This window comes from Canis lupus, chromosome 14, assembly GCF_003254725.2.
Source record: "Canis lupus dingo isolate Sandy chromosome 14, ASM325472v2, whole genome shotgun sequence".
Classification (NCBI taxonomy): Eukaryota; Metazoa; Chordata; class Mammalia; order Carnivora; family Canidae; genus Canis; species Canis lupus.
Window position 1 is genome coordinate 54,937,339 of NC_064256.1, and position 21,497 is coordinate 54,958,835.

At 35.0% G+C, this 21,497-nt stretch overlaps 1 protein-coding gene across 20 annotated transcripts in view; it reads right to left on the bottom strand.

The window, feature by feature from the left end:
• The window catches only part of TFEC (transcription factor EC), a 221,330-nt gene that overhangs the window by 55,063 nt on the left and 144,770 nt on the right, over positions 1–21,497 (bottom strand). The window contains exon 1 of one of the 20 annotated variants that reach the window (XM_025464736.3): positions 13,933–14,080. The exons of the other annotated variants lie outside the window; for them this stretch is intronic. The gene's annotated coding sequence lies outside the window, so the exon portion shown is untranslated. Of the gene's footprint in view, positions 1–13,932; positions 14,081–21,497 lie in introns of those variants that run through there. 20 annotated transcript variants of the gene reach the window in all.

A 21,497-nucleotide genomic window follows, 5' to 3' on the forward strand; every position in this document is an offset into this window, starting at 1 on the left:
TTCAGAACTTTCTTATATAAATTGTCTTCTGTAGATGTAGAAATATACAAGTTAGTTACGCTAAATTTAGTAAAATGTCTTAAATTTCTTTTTTAAAAAGTTTATCTGCATTAAAGCTTAAATATGAATATTTATTAAGAGGACTTTTGTAAGTCCTCTCTGCTTCAGAAATCAACAATTGTGTTTATATGATACTTTATACTTCACAGTTACTTTCAACTTAAAACAAAGCTCTCATGTAATGATTAAACATACTTTTCTTCATTTTCAGTCTAGTGACCTTAAATCGTTTTCATTATGAAGTTGTAAATGTTCTTTCAAGGATTCAGAGGATAAAGGAGAAACAAGACTGACTTCTTTAAAAGGTCTAGTTTCAGATATCTTGGAAAGTCATCAGTACATTTATTTTTAATTTTACATGTTCTAAAATAGATCCAAAACCATCAATAGGAACACCTGGGACAAAATCTAAACCTCCTTCTAACACTTGCCATCGTTGACATCATTCTATTACAAATGCAATATACTCTTCATTTTTAATATATCTTAATGCTTAGATTTGGGATAATATCAGTATATTGTCAAATTACACAGACCTTATTGTAAAAGAAACTCACAGGCCACTTAAGGTAGTTGAATTTATAACAAAGAAATTAGTACATTTTTGTGAGAATAAAAGGATCATAGAGGTTTATTCCTGAAAAAAAAAAAAAAAACATTCTAAACAATTCAAATGGTTTAATACTATCTCAGGCTTGAAAACTTTTCATGTCCTTTATCTACTTTATGAGTTGATATATGATCATCAATTAATGAAGTCATTTTTATGATAATAAAATGTCATCATTAGAACTGTGGTATTCTAGTCTAACCATTTGCTAAAGAATACGATTGGGGCATTTTAGGTAGTTAAATATTAAAATAATCTAATTGAAAATGAGACTTTGAAATTATTCATTTTGATTGACAAACTGCAGAAAATGGCTTTGTTTCATAAGTACATTTCTATCACTCAATTTTTATAGTTATTACTAGTATTTCTGGAAAAAAGGGATAAAATCTACATTGTCTTTGTTTTACTTAACTAGTAAATAGAACGATTTCTGGCTCTCTGTGTTTTATATGCATCTGTTATCATTTTATCCACATTAATCAAATTCCTCCAGTAATCATGCCTGCATGTAGGAAAGGTCATCAGGTACCCGATTGTTGCACACAGTTTCACCTTCCCCTTGTCATTGTTCTTTAGAATCAAAGAAACATACTTCCGTTGCAAACTGTTTAGTTACAGAAAGTACATAGCTAGGAGCATTAATTTATTGAGAAGACAGATCATAGCATCTCACTGAGTAAATGAAGGCCTGAGGATACCATATAATAGTAGCCACTGTCACGTATGGAATCAAATATTCCAATGGTTTGGGGAAGGACTTTTGTCTTCATTCCATTGATGAAGAAACTGAAACTCAAACGCATTATCAGACTTGCTCACAATCACACAGGCAAAAAGTAAACACTTTTTGTCTTTTTGATTGCAAGTAAGACATTCTTTCAACTACAAGGTATTTATTACCAGCTCACGAGGATAATAAAAATGAACTCCAGCCTCCATTACTAGAAAAAAAAAATGCGTCCTATATCTGTATACAAGTATCAATCAGCTGACTCCTCTCTGGTGGAGAAACCTTTGGAGTTGTTTCCCTGTGATTAGTTAAGTTTGACTTGGTTCACTCATGATTTTGTTTTTATGTTTCACATTGTCCTGTAACCACCACATGGTACAAGATCTGGCTTCTCCCTACAGTATGAGACAATGCCACAATTGAAGTCTACTATCAGAATAGACTAACTTTAGAGGAGTGTTTCCTTTTTTTTTTTTTTTAAAGATGTTTTGTTCCACTCTTGTGTTTAGATCTGTGTTTTAAATGTACACTATTCTGTAGAGCTAGTCCTTTTCCCAGGAATTTCCTTATTTACTCTTACTTAACTGTTTCTTTCCCAAAAACCTCTAAGTTCTTTTCATCACAGAGAACAGGTGGTTAGAGAGGGAGGAGGTGAGGAAGGCAGAAACTATTATTTTCAGCTGGGCTCACTCTAAATAACTATCATGACTATTGTATTTCATCTCTTTCAACTTTTTGCTCTGAGGGATAAATTTAAGAAATAAACAAATGCGTACAAAAATTTGGCAAAAGTTGAAATAACAGAAAACTTCTTTGTAATATCTTTTTGTGTATGTCAATCACTTTTTAAAAACAACAAAAGCCTCAAAATGCTAGTTAATATTCTAGCTTTGAAATATCTGGAAAATATTTGTTGTAATTTCAGAGAAGAAGATCCAGGATTCTATTTCCATTGTAATTTGAGCAAATCAATTAAAATAAAACTTTTTCATTGAAATTTAAAAAGAAAAAATATATATCATTATAAAATATGTTATTTTCATCTTTTTAAGCTTTTATCAATTATTTTCAATTATTCTGTGGTAGGCAAAGTAATGCTTTCTTCACCAAAGGTGTCCATATCCTAATCCTCAGAACCTGTGGATATGTAACCTTACATTACAAAGGGATTTTGAGGGTGTGATAAAATTAAGGATTAAGGTGCATCTGAGAGGCTGTGCTGGTCAAGGATGGTCAGGTATAAGAGGACAATGGGGCAAGAAATGAGCCCTCACTGAAATAAGTAGGTTGAAGGCTGGACATCGAAGGAAACAAAGGCCCAAAGGTGACAAGATGGAATAGCCAGTGGACTAAGACTCAATCAGACTAAAGAGAAAGTATGAAGAGTAAGAGCAAGAAGGCTGGAAAGCTGAGGCCCCAGTTTAGGACACTGGTGGGTCATCCTCTGAAATCCCCTGAACAAGGTATTCCTCTGTCTTCTGTCAATTTTTACATTTTCATTTTTCTTGTCAGTTGCTCACTATCTGCTTCAGTAAACCAGCCGACATGCCCACAAATGTCTCTGCTTCTTAACACAGATCACTTGCTTGGTGGTGGCAAAAGTTCTACCATAAAAGATTTATTGGTAAAATATACAGTCTATCAACCATTTCTTAATGGGAGATTACCTCCAAAAATCATAGCATTAAACATGGTTTTAATTTTCTTCCTTACTGCTTCTAGAGCATCTTAAAGTGACAAAATTGTGGACACTTGTTAACTTTGAATATGATGTTTCCATGAGACTAAACAAAAAACAGTGTCATTGCATAGATAATTTGGTTTCTAAGTGTTTCCGCCATTTAATAACTCACCATCACTGTCACAGTTTATCTGAGTCTTCTCTGTCATTGGAACTGAATTTTTAAATATGCAGCCACAAGGACCATTACTATGAAGGTGGCATAGGTGAGGCAGTGTCCTCTGCCTTGGTGGGTAAGCCTGGCATCACCGTCTCCCGCCTTGCAGTTGGTGAGATACCAAGAAGCGGGAAGCAGCTAAGCTGCTGAAGATGTTTGGCATTGACAGGGACGCCATCGCACAAGCTGTGAGGGACCTTGTCGCCAAGACCTAGGGAGGGTAGGGGGTGTGAGGTAGGGGTTCTACACATTCCTGAAATTCTGGCAAAGGTGCTCAAAGATGTACGGAGTGGAGTGATAAAATATATGTTTTAAGAAAAAAAAAAAAAAGAAAAAAAAGTAAGCAGACAACTACCATGGAATCCAAACACAATAATAAATAGAATGAGTAGGACACGGCATTCTGTATTTTATACAATATTTTACTATTAATAGAGCACTTTCTTATCCATTGATCCTTTCTGTGATCTCATATTTTGTCCCTTGTGATTCTAATCCCTTATTTTATGCATTTAATTGATGAACTAAGGCTCAAAGAGATTAACCAAGTGATAGAAGTGGCACCGTTAAAAAAATTAATCCACCCCTGCTTACATTGTACTCTCTTCAAGGTTAAAAACTATACTAATAATCATAGTGATAATAATGGCATAAATTGCTAGTAAGCGTAGTGAGTAATAAGTATTGCTTTGTGTCATGTGCAGAGTTTGGATTACCTTATCTCACTGAGATGAGCAGCCTAATTCTCTCCATAGGAAAAAGTGAAGATGGAGGAGAGTAGATTAAGGAACTTTGAAACAAAGCAAAAGTTCAAATCCTCACTGAGACCCTGTACCTCATCAGAAATAATTTTTTAAAAAAGAAATAATTATTAAGACAAAGCTTTTTGCCTTTTAACTTAACAAATATGCCTTAATTCTTGGTACCTTGTGCTGAGGAGGGAACAATGCAACAGGTACCCACATGACTTGCTACCAAGGAGGTAAATTTGTGCTATACATTCACATAGCCTAAGGAAAAAAATCCTAAATATGTAAAAACTCTGAAGCATCAAGATGATCATTGAAACATAATTAATAATGGTCCTGTAAGGTAGAGAACATATAAAATTTAAATACACATCTCAATGGCTTCTCTATATTATTCTTTAAACCGTGAGGTTTGATTTAGTTCTCTCATTTACTCAGATCAAAGGAATTTATTGCTCAAAAGATTTAATCATAAAATGACTAGAAAGTATAAACTTTGAAAGCAAAACTAAAGCCTCCTTTCCATCTATTAATCACAAAATTTAAAAAAATAGAATGATATATCAAGTGACTCTAACGCAAGAGAAAATATCACTATTAAGCAAGCTGTTTTAAGAAAAATGTCATAACTTTAAAGTCCTTACTAACACTGCAGCCCTAACTTCCATCTCGTCTTAATATATTTAATAGAAGTACACGACGTAGCATCAAAGTTCTGAACATTTACCAAACATTTCCATATCCATGAGAAAAGCTAGAATGTTAAGAGGGTTAAAGAACAGCATGTGAATAAGTCTTTCAAACAATAACAGGATATTTCAAATTCTCAATATAAACACATTAGGATACTCAACCAACATAAACCAGACCATATAAAAATGTGCTTACAGAAGTCAATAACTTTGATGTGTTCTCCCCGTAAAATCCAACACTATCATGTGAGAATAAATTATTCTTTCCATCCTTATGGTGTTGTCTTGCCCATAAATTTAAAAATAAATTTCCAAAAGAACACAAGCATAGATACATAAAGGGTTTGCTTTCAAAAAACAGCTCAAATAGTAATGTCAACCAGATTCTCTTGCATCTCACCAAGGGTTTTGTTTGGTGTTTTATTTTGATTTTTTTCTTCCTCTTATAAATTCTTCTTCTTAAAAGAACTACTATTAGTGGCAAGGTCAACTCAGCCTTACCACAAGTCACTAACGACTGAACTGGCATCCTGATATCTGAGAAGTCATTTGCTGTCACATATCTATCATCAACCCTTCAGAAGAGTAGGAGAGTGTTGTGCCTTATTAAGACTTGGCCAAGTTAGGGTAGAGTTTCAATCCTATTGAACTCTATATGTGCATAGGGAAAAATGTGATTGTTTTGTAGCCTATAAATATATCGCCAGCTCTAGCAAGCGACAAGACATCTCACTCTAGAAAGTCAAATGCTGCAATGTGTCACTTTCAAACTTCTCTCACTGGTCCTAGAAAAATAGGTACAGATTTCAAATAAAGTTATTTAAAGTAGATTCTGGTATACAGACACCCACGTCCTCCCAAGTTAAATTTCCCAGTTAAGACTGTCTCCAGTCAATCTGACCACTTCAACCTGACAGGCAAGCCAGTCAAATAAGCAGTCACAGTGGGCCAAAAATCTGTCAAAATGGTTTGCTTAACTGGTGATTACTTTTGAGTGACTTGAGCAGTCAAGTTAATCAAAACAGTCAAACCAGCTTTTCCATGTATACATAGTCTTAGCTCTTCCTGTGTTAGTAGGTATGCCTTGTTTATATATTTTAAAGGAGTTTTATTGAGTTACACTGTTTAAGAGAAACAAGTCAAAAATGCTGTGAGCAACTAGTTTGACAATTAGGTCTCTCTTTAGAGTTGGGTCTCAACTTCAGTACCCGGGAGAAAAGGCTCACTTTTCTCCCAAGAGCTATAGAGGGGATGGGGTGAAGGCAGACAAGAGAAAAGCACCATGGAAGCAGGAAGGACGCATATGCCCACCTCCTAATATTTTTTGGTTAGAGGACTGAGACATGTGTCCCGGCAAGGGATTGGACTAGTTATACTTTTTGAGATTAAATTAAAAGACTTAGAAAGAAATCAATGTAGGGGTACTGACACAGATGTCACTGTTGACTGGTTTTCCATGTTAGTGTGAATAGCCATTTTTGTTAGATGGATAAGCTTTAGAATCCCCTAAATTAATTTAGAAATGGAGGCGAAGGCAATTTAATTTCTCAGTTTGCACAAATGACAACTTTAAATTGTAGTCTGATGTTTCAAAAGCACCATTAGAGCAGCAGTTGGGATCACAAGTTTTGGAATCAGCCTACCCGGCTTCAAACCTGGGCTTTTCACTAACAAGTGGTATGCCTTTGGGCCAGTTAGGTTCCTTCCAGTACATAAATTCCCTTATCTGTACAATGGACACAATATGACTACTCAACTCCCAGAATTATTCTGATTACCAAATGGCAATGGGAACAAAGCACTTCCAATAGGATAGAATAAAGAAGACTTGTTATGGAGAGGCATCTGACCAGAGGGAAGAAGGTCCAGCTCAAGTTCACTATAAATGGTAGAGCATCTTATTCAAATAAAGTCTTTCTATAGAGTACTAGACTACTTTTACCCCAGGGTCTTAGTTATTTAAGTCCTGCCCCAATTAATAGTTTTATTATTTAACACCTTTATAATATTTAATGACAACACTAATAAGCGTATGGGCAAGGTCTCTAGCTCCTCATTCTCTGCTAGCATTAAGTAAGGTGCTTTACCATCACTTTCTCATTTATAACCTTGAACCCCAATGAAGTATCTCAAGTTTACACATGAAGAAATTGGGTCTCCATCAAATCACATGACCTGGCAAACAACTGGTTGTGAGAGCTGGTCTTGAAACCTGTCTTTAAAATATATACTCATTCTAATATGTCATGTTTCTAAGGACCTATAATGTAATAAATATCTAATTAAAAATAACATATTTCTGGTTCTTCCAGCAAAGAGGAGTAGTTGATATTGAAGATTTGGGACTTCCTAAAGAGAAATATTTGTCTCAAGGGCCTCTGAAGGTATAGTACAAGTAAACACTGACTCATTTCCAGAACTCATGTTCTTTTCACTTTCTATACTGCCACTTTAGGTTTCAAAACAATAAAACAAATGTTTGGAATGAAAAATTCACATTTTCCAGAGGACTTAGGATTTCAAAGACTGGTTGAGTCATCAAATACAAGGTAGAATGTCATGTTAATTGAAAATGGCTGGAGCATCAATCAATAGGCTGAAAACTAAGGAATAATTGTGACATCAAGACCATTTCATGCTATTTTCGTGGGTGAGTTTTCTGTCATTGATGGAAGTAGTAATCTCAGATGATAATGTGCACGGAAGTCTAGACTTTGAAGGAGCATGAATGAATGATACTTCTGGAAGAGTTCAGGCTTCTAGCTAAAACTCAACATCGGAGGGTGCAATCCAACATACAGGATTAACATCTCAGGAGACTTGCCCGAGGTCAGTTCATCTCTCTGTGATGCCTTATCCTCTAGATGGAAATAAAAACAGTGAACTCTCTTAAATGTGCCCTACGGTCTGATTAAAGATTGAAAAGGTCTCTAAAAATCCACAGCACTCCCAGGGAAAAATGCTAAATATCATTATAATTATTACACCAAATGCCATAATTTGGTCTCCTCAGATTCCCTTTTTATGTAGATTCCATCACACTCTGACTTTTGACTTTTTGCCTCTCTGACCAAATCTCCAATGACAAAGCAAAGGGAAATGTTGAGGCAATTAGTGAGAAATGGAAGCAATTAATTCCTTTTTTTAGTGGAGACCTGGCCTCTGTGAACCAGTTTAACCAAAAATAATCAATGACCTTTCTCTGACCAAACTGAAGGAAATCTACTTGATATTTGTCACTGGTTATCCATCTACTGCTTCAACATTAATGAGTCTTTTCACTTTGCCCCTTTCTTTTATGAAATAGAGCCATCTATTCTGGTCCCTTGTTACCTCTGCAACTGCTATTTTTGCAAATCTAATACAGTCAAAGACCTCGTTATCCGTGTGTAAGACTGGAAACCATTTTTAGCATAGCATGGTTTCTGATTTCTCCCTACGTTTCTCCCTTGAACTGTTTCCCCTTCACTGCACTAAAGGTGGGATCTTGTTCAAAATGAATGAAATAGAACAACAAAGATAAAGTTTAAATTTAAGAGTGACAAAATGCAGATTATATAATTGGCCTAGGTCTAAGCACCATACAGATCTAGAACCAAGGCCCTGCGGCATCACTTACTCAACTGATTACCTTAGGAAAGTTACTTCACTTCTCTAAACAATGGAGAGAAGAGCACTTGCCTCGAGGGTATTTTCAGTCTCAAATGAGGTGATACAGGCAAAGCCTTATGCACCTGATGACAGCCCATTCGGTGCTAACTGTTACCAGCTGGAGAAGAAAAGAGTTCAGGTAATATACCTGCTTTTGATATTCACGAAAAGTCTTCTAAGATGACTGCTACTCCAGCAGGAGTGGTTATCAGTCACTGTCTCCTTTTTATCTCCCACTAGAAAACTTACTATTTTAGCTCGGTGCTTATTTTATGAATTCTTTCCTTCTAACATATTCTGGAATATTTTTGCTTGCTATTTTGTTGTTGTTGTTGTTGTTTGTTTCGTCTTTAGACAAATACTTAAGCAAATGGTTAAAAGTTTTGTCATATGTTTCACTTGGTGTGCTCAGTAAGACTGAATATAAGTGAATTTAGATACTACGTGGTATAACCAGTATTTCATGTTGAAACAAATAAAAATGTGAACGAATTGGCACTACATCTTTAGAAAATACAGAAAAGTAGAAATGACCTGTGAGGAAAGGCAAATTAAAAGTTATCTCCCAAATTACACAGAGTTGCTTCGTTTTCTATTTCATTTTGCTCTGAGAGCTCTATCCTAAGACAGAGTCCTCCGAGGCTCTATTTAGGAAAGGATATTGAGGGAGAAAAACAAAACAAAACAAGGCCAGATACATGAGATAGTAGCCCATGGTTATGTTTCATGCTCTGGAAATCTGTAAGAAATGTGAGATCAAGGATCCCACAGGGAGAAGGAGAAAGGTCCTCCCTTTGGGCTCCGACCTAGATTTCCAATCTTAGAGTTCCCACATCCAATCTAAGTTTGCTATCCCAGGAGTGGATTCAGAACTACTCTTCAGGCACAGGAGACCTAAACTTTAACACCACCAGACCCTTTGTCCTTCACACTCAGTCCCAGCCCTAGCCCTTCAGTCTCCACACCAGATTTTAGTTCAACTTAGAATATTCAGCGCGCACACACACACACACACACACACACGGGCTTATTCAAAGTCACATGGCGAGTTAGTAGCAAGCTGAAAATGCTGAACTCTGACTTCCCATTTCAGTGTGTTCTATCAGCACTAAACCAAGCAACCACAAAGAAATCACTGAATCACTTGCAAATATTTGCTTGGCCCACTGGTTTGAGAGCTAATCCATGTTCAATTTCAGTAGTTATTTCACAGTGGAAAATGACACAGTCCACCCACCTTTGATTTTCTTATGAAGTAAGTTCTATCATATTTTTAGCAAAGCACTTGCCTTCTGTTCTTGCCAGAGGTACAACCACTTTGCAAAGTATGTTCTCTTAAAGCAGATACAGGAGCACTTTATAAACAAAATCTAAACCTAATGACTGTAGTCTTTTATTCCCCCAAACTGTGTTCCAAATGGCCAGAGATATCCAGCTAAAACACAATCAGATCAAGCTACTCCTCTTGTTAAAATCCTAAAACCCTTAAAAGCGTAGTTATGCTCTGCCCCCATCTTAACTCTCTAGCCCTACTTTATGTTATTCCCCACAATGATCGCAAGCTCTAATCAAAGACCCCTGAATGTGCCATGCTTTTCACAACTCTGCACATGCTAGTCTTTTGGTCTGATGCCTTTCTCCTATCCTTTGCCTGCCTAAAGAATAGCTAATTATTTTTCAAGGGTTCTTTGAACCCTTCTCAAACCCCCAGACTCATAGGGAATTGATAGATACTTTTAAAACTTGTCAGTGTGATTAATTGTTGAAATGCTTCAAATGCTCATGTGTAGGTACCCTATCTTAGGCATCTTAGCATCCTTAAAACCTACTGTTGCACTTGGTACACTCCTCTACGTATATACCTTCAACTTAACCAACTTACATAGAAATTAACTAAGTTATTGCTCAAGACAAAATTGCACATTCTCTATCTTCTCCAGAAAATAGTGTCATCAGTCATCTCACTCGGCAGACTCACCCACTGGTTTGTTCCCACTCTAAGAGTGAATACGCTCAGAATTTTCCAAACACTATATCCCTACATGTCCACAATATGTCAAAAGGCTAATAAGGAAAAAAAAGTTCATTTGTAATAAAAACGACAATAGATGTTTTGCAATTTGAGAACAGAGAGAGAGAGAGAGAGAGTAAAGAAGGTTGAATATACTTTTGGGAAAAATCTTGAATGGTAGATATACTTCTGATGAAAAGAGCAAATCATCCATCATGTGAAAAAAGCTTTGCATAGGTGGAGGACAATTATAAAGCTATAGAAGAGAAAAAACAGTCGTCTAAATGGAGAGAAACATTTGTGAGTATGACCAAAGGATCAATGCCTTTTGGCTTAAGATTAATTAAGAGGAAGCCTAAAACTTACCAGAATTTAAAGTCTTATAGTAAAAAATGCTGCTGACAGTTTCTATTGCAGACCTTAGATTGTTTAGTAGGTTCAAATCCTTCCAGTGTGCATAAAATCAAAGGGAGCAGAGATTATAAACGTCTTAGCTACTGAGATATTCCCTGCAGACACTAGCTGAGATCACTACCTGTCTGTAGACAGATTTTCAAAGTAGCAGGTACTGGTCTAGGTTTTGGGGGGAGTGGGGGAAGAAGCTGGATAGAATGAGTTTTTGGAAAAGCATGCAGCAAAATATCTGATTGAAGAGAGTGTCCTGACTCAAATTCTTTTTTGGATGGAAATACATCTAAGCAGGCTGAATATCCTTCAGAACTTAATTTGTTCATGTGCCTATGAACTTCTGTATGGAAACATGTTCACAAAAGAAAAAAATAAAGAACAAAAGGGAGGGCTAGAAGGATTCTCTGGCCCAGTAGAAAAACTCAGAAAATGAATCACAATGTGTTCTAGTATGCAGGTGGAGGAGTCTTTCAGGAAAGGCAGGAGATGATTTGTAGATACCCTTCCATGGTAACTCTTAGGAATGAACATAAGGGATCATGGGAATCCTTATTAAAACTGTATCTCTACTTCGTAGATTCATTCCCCTCAATTGCCTTTTTTTTTTTTTTGTTCTATTTTTGAATTCTCACTTATTCTTTCAAACCTGAAGAGATAAAAAGGAAAACAGCAACCTAATAGATCTTTAAGATCATTAGGCCCACCCTCCCATTGTATCCTGAGACCAATTACAAAATCTGTAACAAGGGCTTTCTCTCCTTGACTAATCTATTCTTTAAACTGGTCACCTGAGGAAATTCTACAACCAGCCAGAACGTGCTTTGCACTTTTCAATAATTCAGATCCCCCCAATTTTTCTGATGTTTAACTAAACTATCTGTAATAATTCTCAAACAATTTTTTTTTTTGATAATGATGAGTAAGTGGACAGATTTCCCATGCTCCAATGAATGCAATTTAATGGAACCACACAATTATCTATCCACTAAGCTCTCACAGGCAAAGTGATGTCTGCCAAATCTTGATATGTCTCCAAACACCTGCACCTCAACCCACAGACTCCTAAAATGGCTAGTGATCTACAACTCTACAAAATAAGGAATATTTTTATACATTAGTTTCTTGCTGCTCATTTTTTCCTGTAAGACTATTGGTAAGCTCTCCCCTCATAGCTCACATTTTTTAGGATACTTGTGGTTCTTCCTGCTTTCCTCATACATCCTCAGCTCTATGCTTCACAGACTCTTCTTTCTGATCTTAGTAAACACAATCAGTAAAACCTGAGCAGGAACTATTTGTTGCACTCTACATTTGTTTAGTTTGTCAGCATAAAACTTGCAATCTACTATTAGCAAATATCATCTCTTTAGATCTGCTATTGCTCCCCTGCTTTAATCCAGTATTTCTTACTAAAAGAGCTAATTAAATTTATCTCCATAAGATGCCTGACTTCAGATAATTTTATTTGTACATTGATTTCCAAAGAGTTGAATGATTGCATTCCCATATGTATAATTATGATTTTTTTATCAGTATCCATCTTTATTCCCTTTGAATCATATTTCATTATTTTATTTGAAACTATTGTGTAAGAGTATTTCATTTCTTTCAGTTTCTTCTTTGCTTATTTCTCCTTTTTGACTATTCATACCACTGTTTTCAAAATTGTTTTCTATTTCCACTGTGTTAATTACTACAGTTTCTGAAAGTTTCCCTTATGCTAGATATTTGCATCATATTTAAATGTCTCATAATTATTTTGGTTATTTAGAACTTATTACAAACCCTGTGCCACAGTCACTAAAATTAAGCTGACGCTTAAGAAACGTTTTTCAGCTTGTTTCATTTTTGACATCAGCTCCAAGTTTCAGTTCAACAAAATATAGTTATGCATCTAACTGTTCTACTGCTTTGTAATGAAATTGAAAATTTTAAAAATAATATTAATAATAATCAAAACCAAAATAATAGACAACATGGAAATTATATATATACATATATATGTGTGTGTATATATATATATATATTCCATTTGTTTTAATAGCTAAAAAAGACTTTTCATTCTCAAAATGGAGATCACAAAGTTGGCCCATTCAATGTAGTTTCCACCAAAAAAGTAAAAGATTTATATTCATTCAAAAGCAACTTGAAAATGTAAATCTATGCTTAGATTCATCTAAAATAGAAGTGAAGCAGAATGGTCTGAATAATCTTGATAAGAAACTACACATTCTGTTTCACTTTGCTTTGTTGACACAGTCTCTGAATAGGAAAAAAACTGTGAAGGTTATTTTAGTCTCAATATTAAATGAAGCTTCTAGTAAATAAGTTACTAGTTAAGCTACCTGAAATGAAATTAAAGATTACTGCAGGTTTATTTTTTCTCAAAATATCTATTGCTAATGAAACATTTTAAGGCAATATTAAAAGTATGGGATTGAATACACAGAAACAAATATATAAAAAAATAGATATGTACATATGTGTGTGTATATATACAGGTATATAGATAATCTTCAAGTCCCTACCACAACTCTACTAATTATTACAATTGAAAACTATTACTACAAAAAGTTATTGCTTTAAGATATTTGACATTTCCTACACAAACTTTTCAGATCCAAATCTTCATTTAAAAAATCAGAATAATTTCTAACCCTGGAAAAATAACAAACCCTAAACTACTATGTGGTGTTAATTTAGCTATGAACAGAACTCATATTTTCTTACCTTTAAAAGCCAATATAATATATATTGCTAAAATGTAAACAGAAATTAACATTTATTCACAAAATAACATATAAGATGCAATAAAATGTTAAATTGGTACAATTTAGTAAATACCCAAGAATATGAAACCAGAAGAAAAAATTGCTTTATCATGAACTAAAACAGTGATTTCTACATCTTGATTAAAATAAGACATTAATAAAGTTACAGATATAGTTTACCTAAATTACAGCAAATCACAGCTCATCTACTCTAATATGATACCTAATGATCATGCAAATGAAACCATAATTATAGCCACACATATCAAAGTAAAATAAGTATTGATTAGACCTGTCTTCTTAGTTCATCTAAAATACAGAAAATTAACCTGCCAGTTTAGTTACCTACCCGCAATGATTGGATTCTATCAGTGTTATCACCTCTACAAACAGCACCAAATTATAATCCCTCTTCCCATAACATAAGCACCATGCCCAAAGAGACAACCAAAGTAAACGATCTGATCATGAGTAATGAATAGTTAGGGCTGGTTGGAATCCACTTAGTGAGGAAAGAGAAAAGAGAAGTGGCTCATTAGGGCATTTCCTGAAACTCAGTTGGAATTTCAGTTAAGGAAGAAGAAATGACACAGCAGTTTCAAGTAGGGGGGACTTCCTTTCTTTATCTGAAATATGCTACCAATTTGAGAAACAGTATTCCAACTACACTACTCCACAGTAATTGTGGCCACAGTAAAAGCTCTCGTTGATTCCATTATTGCCCCGTAATTAACATTTCTTCCCAGAATATACACAAGCAGTACATGGTTGTTATCAAAATGGACTAAGACCCCACATCTATTGCAGCGTGTTAAGTCTCACATTTAACATTTCTTCAACAAACTGACCTGCCCCAATTTTCATGTTTTAAGAATGCTAGTTTTGTTTAGAGTATTAATAGATTCCGAGTTTTTGCTTAATGCCATCAAATTTCCCATGTTTCATCCTGTCCCATTTACCTTACGTATGATATTGCTCTCAAAGTGACTCCAGGATACTTCTCATCTTGTCTAAGAATATTTTATCTTCTTATGTAGATGGAAAACATATAATTCAGCTTATAAGATTTCTAATAATTTATTTTCATTTTCTAGTGTGATCTGTATTTTTGAGGCACATGAACACTGGTTATTTACTTACCAAGCCTTTACAAATGAAACTTTTGAAAAGGTTTCATTTTATGTGTTAGTTATCTGCATGAACTTAAAAATCTAAAGACCCAACTTTGTTCCCACACTATAATTCATACTGAGAAAAATCTACATTTAATCTATAATACTAACACCACTTGCTTACTTTATCTAAATCCGTATTTTTAAAACAATATATGAAGCAGAGCATTCTCATTAATTACTGAAGTTTAATGCAAATGTTACATGCAAATTTCTCTAGCCCTTGTACTTTGAAAATTCATGTAATTAAATTAACATTTATGCTTTGCAAGGAGTGGAAGTTATGTGAAAATATCTCAGCACTTTATATCTTGCTTGAAGAACCATAAAACTATTAAGAAAAAAAGTTCTCTCATTGTCAATAGCAAAGTTTTAAGTCATCTTACATTTTCTGATAATGTTGTCATACATTTAAATCTCTGAGGTGATAAGGAGTAAATATTTAATTTAGAGTAAAACTCACTTAGATTAATATTAGAAATAAAGGAACAAGATTAATAAGAAATATTATTGAGAAAGGGAAACATTTGGGACTTTAACTTATATTAGAAACTAGTTTAGGTTGAATTACAGTTTAAAATACATTTTTGTGATTCAGAAGGATATGTTTGAAACTGGATTACTATATGGTCATACATTTGGGTTTTGAAAAGTTGCAAATGACCATGTGGATATATACACCTGAAGAAATAGTTCTTATGCAAAAAATAGGTTATACATCAAAACACTGAGGGATAGCATATGACTTGTGTGATACTGTATTATAAGAAATACGTGGGGGCCCCTGGGTGGCTCAGTGATTAAGCCTCCCTCCAACTCTTGATTTCACTCAGGTCATGATCTCAGCGTTGTGGAACTGAGCCCCACCAAGGGCTCCATGCTCAGTACAGAGTCTGCTTGTCCTTTCCCCTGCTCTCATTCTCTCTCTCATAAATAAAATCCTTAAAGAAAAAAATGTTTGGTCTTCACCTCTGGTTCCTGATAACAGTGAGAGGAGCATCTTTTTTTTTTTTTTTTTTTTTTTTTTTTGCAGTATCTTAAGAACATTTATTAACCAGCCCACCAGTTTTGTGGAAGCAAGAAAATGTAGCATTTCAAGCCTTGTTCCAAGAAGTACATGTATATAATTCAGAGTCCATCCCCCCATTTCCCTCCACAGCATTGCTTAAAGCCATTCCATCGCCATAAAAACCCATATCACATGACAGAAGTCAAGAACCTTTAACAGAAAACATGCAAGAAGACTGCTAACAAGTAAATCTTGGCATCCCCTCTTAACCATCTCTCCCCCTACATTAGTCTTTTTGACATTTCTTGGCATCTTTTATAAGACATCCACTTCTTGACTCCATGTGATCCCACACAAACACCACAGCAGGTAGGATAAAGGAGAATATAAAAGGCAAGGCAGGCTATCACCAGGTGGCTCTTTAATTGTTTGAAAGAATAAGAACAACAACAGCAACAAAAAATACTAATGCTGTTGAACAAGGAATCAGAAATATTGGCCAAGACAAGTTTGCCTTCATAACCCAAGCCCTTGAGAGCATCTTTTTTAATTCATAATAAGTCGCTTTCCAACGTATATGGCTTTATGCTAATGAGGTAACTTGCCAGGTCCCTAAATAGCTTCAGGGATGGGGGCTGGTTGCCAGAGGAATCAACCATGTGATTAGAGGGTTATCTTTTTTTTTTTTTTTCCTTTGAGGGTTATCTTTCTAAGACACAGATTTGATCATTATATCCTCCTTACGTAAAACCATCAGAAATTTTCTACTACCTAAACTTTAATTCTAAATTCTCTAAAATAGCTTACAAAGGTCTTCACAACCGAATCTGAGGCTGGACTTCAAGCTTTATTAGAAACATCCTCCTTTCCTTCTGCTTAGAATGTCTTGCTATAAGAATCTCCGTTTTTCAAAGTCTAGATCATATCTGACCTGTCCGTAATATTCCCTTGAAAGATGGAAGGAAGGAAGGAAGGAAGGAAGGAAGGAAGGAAGGAAGGAAGGAAGGAAGGAAGGAAGAAAGAGGGAAGCCAAATGTACTTATGTTTATGTGTGAACAGATGGAGTTTTACACATATTTCTAATGTGTTAATGTCAATATATTTTCATATCAAATATATTTATAAATTCAATATAATATCCATCAGAATTCTAATTGCATTCTATTGGGTATTTCTATTATTATTTACTAAGAATAATAAGTGAAAAACATAGGCACAATATTTTTAAATAAAATACTGTGAGAAAGTATTTGAAAAATAAGATATTGAACACACTATAAAACTACACTGACTAAAACATTTTATAACTGGTATATAATAGAAAACCCAAATCTTCATTTTTAGAAATTTAGTATGTATTGAAGGTTATATGTCACATTAATAGGAAATTGATACATTCCTCAATAAATACACTAAGGGTGACTAACAGTTTGTTGAGAGAAAAGAAGGAGAAGGAGAGGGAGAGAAAGAGACCCCATACCTCTGCTACACCAAAAATCTAATTTCAAACTCTTACAGATTTAAATATAAAAATTTCAAGACATTTAGAAAAATGTGATTATTTTATAACCCACAGAGTAATATATCAACAGAAAACTCCAACATATCTGATGACATAAGTATTAAAGCCTCTCTAAAAAAAAAGAAGTTTTTTTGTAATTTGACAAAACAAAAACTCAGAAAATGCTTTTTTTGTCTGCAGCTTCCATAGTATATAGTTAATTGTCACCACTGCATTGTAAATGTTTTTTATTTTTTTATTTATTGTCTTCTTACCTGAAAACGCGCTTATCGCTGGATTGGATTATAACATTATCTTCTTCTATTAGTAGTGATTCTGTCTTAGTTTTATGACCCCGAAAATTATGTAAAATACATATCTCTGACTTATCCTAGGCAAGGAGTAAAGAATCTAGAATAGTTATCCCCTCAAAAATCTATCAATTACTGTTTTCAGACTGCCTGCAAGGAAAATTGATCCCCAGACACATCCCGCCCAAGTTGCACATAAGCAAAGTGGTTTCTGTCACAATGAGGGCAGCCCTCTGACAAAACCTCCATTGGAGGCTGTTGGAAGACAAGCTGTCATTCACTGACACGGTAAGGGGTGTGTGGAAGTATAGAGGACACCAACAGTATCTGTTCCAAGCATTTAGAATTGGTGCTGTCACACAGCAGACAGTCTACATGACATACTAAGCCTCAATGTTCTTTACATTAACCTTCCCATCAAAACTAATAACATATTCGTTTATTTATTCATTTGCTAGTAAGTTTCTATTGAATGCCTACCATATATCAGGCACTAGGATACAAAGGAAAACACTATGGTTCTTACCCTCAAGGAGATTAAAATCTAATAGAGTTTGAAAGATAAATGAACCATGGTTTAAAACAGTTGCAAGACAGAAAAACAGTAATTTAGTGGAGTAGTATTTAAAATAACAAAAACGATGTAAGGAATAAAGGGGTTATTTTCTTATATCTGATTTTCATAGGAAATAGGATATTGAAAAAGGAAATGCCATGAAATCAGAGGTTGTTTGGTTTCTAAAATCCATCATATTTGGAAAAATTAAGGTAATCAATATTATATAATGATTAAGTGAAATAACATTTTCGTTAAAAATATTAACAGATCACACAGGAAAAAAATTACTGCTTGCCAAATGCTTGCCTTTTTGGGAAGGGACCCAGAAAGTAGTTCTACAGATCGGTGAAAAGCTGATGAGAAGGTAGCATATTAGCCTTTCAAAATGGAAAAACAACCCATTTGTTGTTACTTCAGATTGCTTTCATAGAAGATAAAAGGTAAAAATCTTTTTAATGGAAACTGATTTTAGAACTATTGCTTGGGATGTTGAGGATATTTATGCCTTTATTATTTTTTATTTTTTTTTATTTATGATAGTCACACACACAGAGAGAGAGAGGCAGAGACATAGGCAGAGGGAGAAGCAGGCTCCATGCACCGGGAGCCCGACGTGGGATTCGATTTAGGGTCTCCCGGATCGCGCCCTGGGCCAAAGGCAGGCGCCAAACCGCTGCGCCACCCAGGGATCCCTATTTATGCCTTTAAATACGACTTTTTTCTTACTAACAAGTCAAAGACATCATTACTTTATAGAAAGTTTCCAATTTGGTAAACACTGAAGAAACCTAGCTTCTCTCTTAAAAAGGACTCAAATACATCAAAGGAAATGATATATCTCTCCTAAGAAGTTGGGAAAGAAAGTCCAACATCAATATTACCACAGAAAACAAACAAACAAAATCAGTTTTTGAGTATGTAGAACTGAAATTTATATGTCACTCATAAGTAGGAATCATGCTTTGGGAAGAGATCAACGTTATGATTCAGTCACTTGGTAAATAATTGGTATTGATTATTTAAAATTCTGATTTCATTATCAGTTTGGGGAAGTGCAAAAGTTAGTGAATATTCCATATTTTTATGTCATTATTCCATGTTTTAACTCCAAACATTGCCTGAATAGCACTTTAACAAACACCAAATGTCAAATCAGATCTTGAATTCTGACATTATTTAAGAACTACAGACTATTTAACATAGATAGGAATTAATCTCACTAAAATATGAACATTGGAACTTACCTAGATTTTTACTATCATTAGCATACTAGCAAGTATAGTATTTGTAAACTTTTAAAATATAAAATTGCACTCAAGTTTTATCCTATCAAAGTTATTATGTCCTTAGCAAGAAACAACCAGGCACAATGACTGTGGAACACCAGTAAAATGTGCATAGCATATAACTGCAGTAGTAGTTGTTTTTTATTCTAAAATTCTTCATCAAAGAAGACATAGACGTGGCCAACAAGCACAAGAGAAAATGCTCTGCATCACTTGCCATCAGGGAAATACAAATCAAAACCACAATGAGATACCACCTCACACCAGTGAGAATGGGGAAAATTAACAAGACAGGAAACAACAGATGTTGGAGAGGATGTGGAGAAAGAGGAACCCTCTTGCACTGTTGGTAGGAATGCAAGCTGGTGCAGCCACACTGGAAAACAGTGTGGAGGTTCCTCAAAGAGTTAAAAATAGACCTGCCCTGCGAACGACCCAGCGATTGCACTGCTGGGGATTTACCCCATAGATACTGATGTAGTGAAATGCTGGGACACCTGCACCCCAATGTTCATAGGTTCAATGTGCAAGGTCCACAATAGCCAAGCTGTGGAAGGAGCCTCGATGTCCTTCGACAAATGAGTGGATAAAGAAGATGTGGTCTATATGCAATGGAATATTACTCAGCCATCAGAAACGACGAATACCCACCATTTACTTCAATGTGGATGGAACTGGAGGGTATTATGCTGAGTGAGGTAAGCCAATCAGAGAAGGACAGTCATCATATGGTTTCCCTCATATGGTTAATATAAGAAATAGTGAAGGGGGTTATACGGGAAAGGAGGGAAAATGAGTGGGAAAAATAGAGAGGATGACAAACAGAGAGGCTCCTAACTCTGGAAAATAAACAAAGAGTAGTGGAAGGGGAGGCGGGAGGGGGGATGGGGTAACTGGGTGACGGACACTGAGGAGGGCACTTGAGGGGATGAGCACTGGGTGTTATACTATATGTTGGCAAGTCGAACTTCAATTAAAAAAATAAAATAAAATTCTTCATCTACCTTAGTGAACTTCAGAAACATCAACTCACCAATCCACCAGTATCAGCAGAAGTGCAGGGACTTATCATCGTTCCATGATAAATGGGTAAATTCTATCAATAAACTCAAATGAACTTTCCCAAGTTTTTCTATCACTAACAATTCAGTTTTGAAGAAGTCTCTGGAATCCTTTAAGGCATTAATATAATTTAATTCTTCTGTGATGCCAAAGGCTTTAAGATTTCCCTAAAGTTGATGTTTGATCTTGATCCTGGCACACACTAGAGGATTAAAGAAGAACCAGCCCTTCTGGAAATTATGAAGTATGCAACATTTGTCTTTAACATGAAATCTCAGTGTCCTTTTCCCTTTTGCCAGGTAGATACCATAATTCCTTAATTTAATTCTTCTGTGATGCCAAAGGCTTTAAGATTTCCCTAAAGTTGATGTTTGATCTTGATCCTGGCACACACTAGAGGATTAAAGAAGAACCAGCCCTTCTGGAAATTATGAAGTATGCAACATTTGTCTTTAACATGAAATCTCAGTGTCCTTTTCCCTTTTGCCAGGTAGATACCCATAATTCCTTATCATCTGCCCACTTTGCTGCTAAAACTATTTTTAGAAAACTCTCTAATTCATTACACACTTTATTCACTAACGTATAAATGACTGATAAGACTTAAAATAGTCTCCCTCCCAAAAGCGTTTGCATTTGGAAGGCAATGAATCTTTAAGGTAAAGAAGGAAGATATATTTAAATTTGTGAAGGAATTATTATATATAAAATTTCAGAAATCAAAAATATTCCATGGAGGCTGCCATCTAATCTGAGCACTGTTAGAGTAGACAATGTCTTGCCCATAAAATAAATAAAAGCTTAAAGCTTCTTCCTTTGTAATGTTAGGATATTTCAAATGAGATGCCATGTCCCATGATTGACATTGCAGCTCCCTAGAGATTGGAAAAATGACAAGTCTTCTACAGTCTGCCAAAATCGTACAGTTGCTGTCAGACAGCGAAGGATAGAATATGTTGTTGAAACAAACAACTCCAAAAAACGAGAATGTTAAAAATGAAATGCTATTTCATA